Raw genomic sequence first — 4,480 nt, 5'->3', positions numbered from 1 at the left:
TTTTGAACAATCAGCTCATGAGCTCACTCGAAGAGTAAATTGTTGCGAACGCATGCTTGACCTCTTAGCAAAATAATCCTTATGATTATCCTGCCGAATACAGGGATTAGCGACCACAAAGCTGTGGCTGCTAGGCTGAATACCGTAACACTTACAACCATCAAAAAGAAACGCAAAGTATATCTATTGAAAATGCTCTCAACTCCTTTTGAAGAGACAGTCTTAACTCCTCCCGAACTGATCATGTAAGCTTCTAATGGTCGCGTAGTCGTAGATATTGCTAATTGCTATAATCGCACTATTTCACTCCCATTTACGGAGCTTGTTAGCACTTGATGTTAGGTTGGCACCATTAAAATGCATTGTGGTAATCGCTGCTGCTTGCTGGATCGCTGCTGTGTCTCGATGCAGATCCTGGCTCTAAATCTGGTTGTCTAGGGTTAAAACCATGAGGTCCCGTGTTTTTTATGTGCTTTTGATGATAAAGAATGAGCGAAACCAACAAATATGTAAACTTCAAATATTTATTACTTTGGTGGCCATCTTAATTCCACTGTCCACCAAAGACGATGACACAACACAAAGTAGTACTTCCTTTACATGTTCTTTGCATTGTTTATCCACCTCGAACAATAACACACAAACACACTTTACCAAAGTGACATTCCGACTGCGCCTCCGACCCTTCTTGCTGCTGGCATTTATAACATTGTCAAAGAACTACTAAAAAGAGATATAGTTTATAAGTCACATGTACATCTGTTACCATAATTTGTGTAGAAAAGTTATTAATTTGCATCGAGTGACATAATTTAACATGTTATTAAAATGACAGACAGATTTGTTGACTTGACAGAATAATTCTTTGTTACAAAAAGGCCGTTTTTTAGAAGTTTGTCAATTGACTTCTCTAATTTGCATAAATAAGTAAATAACATGAATTATTAAGAATTACATAGGTTTTCGTCTAAAATAGGATTTATTACATGAATACTGAGTGAAAACGCTCCTAGTGAACAAATAGGTTTCACTGGGTGATTTTTATTTAAGGAGATCCAAAATACCTAAGTTGGCCACTATTTTTCGTACTTCATATTAATTATTTAAGATGAACTTAGTGTTTTTACATGATGACATTTGGTGTATCAGTGATCAAGTGATATTAACTTTTGTGTGGGTCAGTTATTCAGTATAATTTAATGGGTTGACTGTTTATGGAGACATGTTATGCAATCATTGTTAACATACACAATAACTTTTCTGTAATCATAAATACTCGTTAAACTGGTTGAATTTGGAGGGCATCGCATACTTCGGTAAAGTTAAGCCTTTAATATGTTCCGTTACAAGCTTAGATAAGTTGTGGAACGATTTCAAAGAGATAATATCGAGTGCAATTGAGAGATACATACTAAATAAATTAATACTGATCCCTCATGGTACACAAAACTGGTCAGATCAATGTTGCAGAAGGAGCGGAAAAAGCATGCCAGATTTAAAAGAACGCAAAATCACCAAGACTGGCAAAGTTTTGCAGAAGTTCGAAATATAGCGCGTACTTCAATGCGAGATGTTTTTGATAATTTCCACAACAAAACTGTCTCGAAATCTGGCAGAAAACCCGAAGAGATTCTGATCATACATGGAAACCAGTGGCAAAACGCAATCAGCACCTTCACTGCACGATAACAACGGTGAAGTCACTGACGACAGTGCCACTGAAGCAGAGTTATTAAACACTGTTTTCCGAAACTCCTTCACCAAAGAAGACGAAGTAAATATACCTGAATTCCAATCAAGAACAACTGCCCAGATGAAAAACATAGAGGCAGATATCGTTGGAGTAACGAAGCAGCTTAAATCACTTAATAAAGGCAAGGCCTCCGGTCCAGATTGTATACCAGTCAGGTTCGTCACAGAGTATGCTGATACGACAGCTCCATATTTAGCAATTACATACAACCTCTCGCTCACAGAAAGATCCGTACCTAAAGACTGGAAAATTGCTCAAGTCACACCACTACCCAAAAAGGGAAGTTGGAGTAATCCGTTGAATTACAGACCAATATCACTAACGTCGATTTGATGTTAGGTTTGGAACATATTACGAGCTAACATCCCAAAGATGTGCGTGCTCACATGCGGTGGCTCGAAATGTCTTGGCCCAAACTCGTCTAGGGGTTGAACCGCAAGTGTCGCATTACACGCCCTAAATAAGACACTTGTGACCCTTTGGTTAAATTGTCTGGCTGATGGAAAGTTTTCGAAATTGTATAAAACATACGAAGTTAATATGACATGTAATAACAGTAATAGTAATAACGGGAACTAATTTAACGACCCATAAATGATGTAGGCCAGACAGTTGCGATTTGGTTAGAATAATGTTTATTCAGAAAGCCAACTAATAGCAAAAGTGGTCGTCTTTAGAGTTTCTGTTACACTCGAGCGCGTATCCATTTGACACAGTTCGATCATTCACAGTCTCAATGCGAAATACAAGTCCAATTCTCCACTTCGTTATCTACACGAAGAGTTCACATCAGGCGCGCGGCTGCTCACCGCTCAGAGACTAAGTCCCGTATTATATCTAAAAAAAGTAATGTAACTATTTATTTAGAGGAAACACTCTCCTAGTAAATTTGTTTGTCCTTTGATTTATCGTCATCTGTTACTGATTTTTAGTGGAGTTGGTTTTTACTTTTAGCTTTAAAAAAAAATACAAAAGAGATATAATAAGCAAAATAATGAATTTCGTAGGTTGCCAATTACGTATTATATCTGGTTTTATCGAGCGCCAGGCTCCCTACAAATTACTGTAAATGCAATAGCGTAGTATTACTCAGCTCCAGTTCACTATCATAGAAAATAGACAAGTTTTAATAAAATTATTTCACTGGATTACTTCAATTAATCTCACTGAATATTTTTACATAATTTCTTCCGCTCCGGCTAACAGACATTGTGCTGTGAAAAAATATTTTTAAATGTACCCCGCAATGGCGGCTAACTGTTAACAATCAGAGATCACTGTTACTCGCTCCGCAGCAGCTGGAAACATGCTAAATAATTTTCATTAAATATTCTTTTCATAAGATAAATGTGGCGTAGGTTCTTGAAATAACACACGGAGATCACTTTATACTAATATATTCTTACTAGGACACAGTTTACACCATTAAATATTTGCAATTACGTTACGACAGAAACAAATGCTAGCGCAGCACAATAGCTTGCGTACCTTATTCCAGCTAACACTAGAACGAACAGAACAAAACAGACTAGACAGAAGAATGAGCATTGCATTGTTTTTTATACTCTTACAGAGATCATAATACTTCTTTTAATTACTTACACATTATAATCTCATACACTAAAAATAATGTCTTTTCTGCATCTATCGATCTATATTGTATACTTTTACAATTAGTATTATTACCTTTCGCAGATAAATCGATGTTTGCAATTCATTTTCGGTCAAATACAGTCATTTTTATTTATGTTTCACCTCGATAAGGGTGAATATTGCAAAAGGGACACTACACCCGCTATACCGTACAACGCGAAATTTTCTGTTTCACTTTCTAGCTACCTAAAGACCGACCGTCCGCTTTCGCGTCTCCATCAGCACTGTCCCTCTGGTCGCTCAACTGACTAGGGCAGTTCCCTTCCCTGAAGTAGTCCATCTGATTGTCTACAGCTTATTCTACATTATTTTACATTTTATCTTATGTAAATAATCAAAGATTAACCATTTCCACGTTCTACACAAAGTAACAATAATATGCGTTACATAATAAACGTTAAATTCTTTTACATAAAACCAATACAATTTGCTTCTTAACTTTGAATGTCACGGCCAGTAGCATTGCACCAAAGTGCTTTCTGATAAATAAATAAAGAACAAGAGTTGCCATTATGCACGAAACTTCACAACAAATATTGTATTAGAATGAGATTTTCACTCTGCAGCGGAGTGTGCGCTGATATGAAACTTCCTGGCAGATTAAAACTGTGTGCCCGACCGAGACTCGAACTCGGGACCTTTGCCTTTCGCGGGCAAGTGCTCTACCAGTTTTAAATATTCTATTACCTAATGGTTCAATAATATGTCATACTGTCATCGTTTATTGTGTTCTGTGTGGAGGAAATGTTGATCTGATGCTTAACTGAAAACACTGACAATTTAAATCTACTATATCTTTTAAACAAATTGCAACTAACCTGTTTCTATGGGTTATTACGTTATTATTGAGAATGGAAATACTTATTTCTTGTGAAATTAAGGTGAGAAGATTAGGGTCGCCACCGACTCTAACCACACAACTAATCAAAGGTTTGGCCGAGTCGGAAAATAAATTAATTTGATCACAGACCAAAAACTCATAAAAATGCATACGTTGTGATCTCTCTCATAGGGAATGCAATGTAATTAATAGTATGGCCCGTGCACTGTTCACGAGAATCAAACATTTAAAAT

The sequence above is a fragment of the Schistocerca cancellata genome, chromosome 3 (genome assembly GCF_023864275.1).
Source record: "Schistocerca cancellata isolate TAMUIC-IGC-003103 chromosome 3, iqSchCanc2.1, whole genome shotgun sequence".
Taxonomy (NCBI): domain Eukaryota; kingdom Metazoa; phylum Arthropoda; class Insecta; order Orthoptera; family Acrididae; genus Schistocerca; species Schistocerca cancellata.
This window is presented reverse-complemented; position numbering follows the sequence as displayed.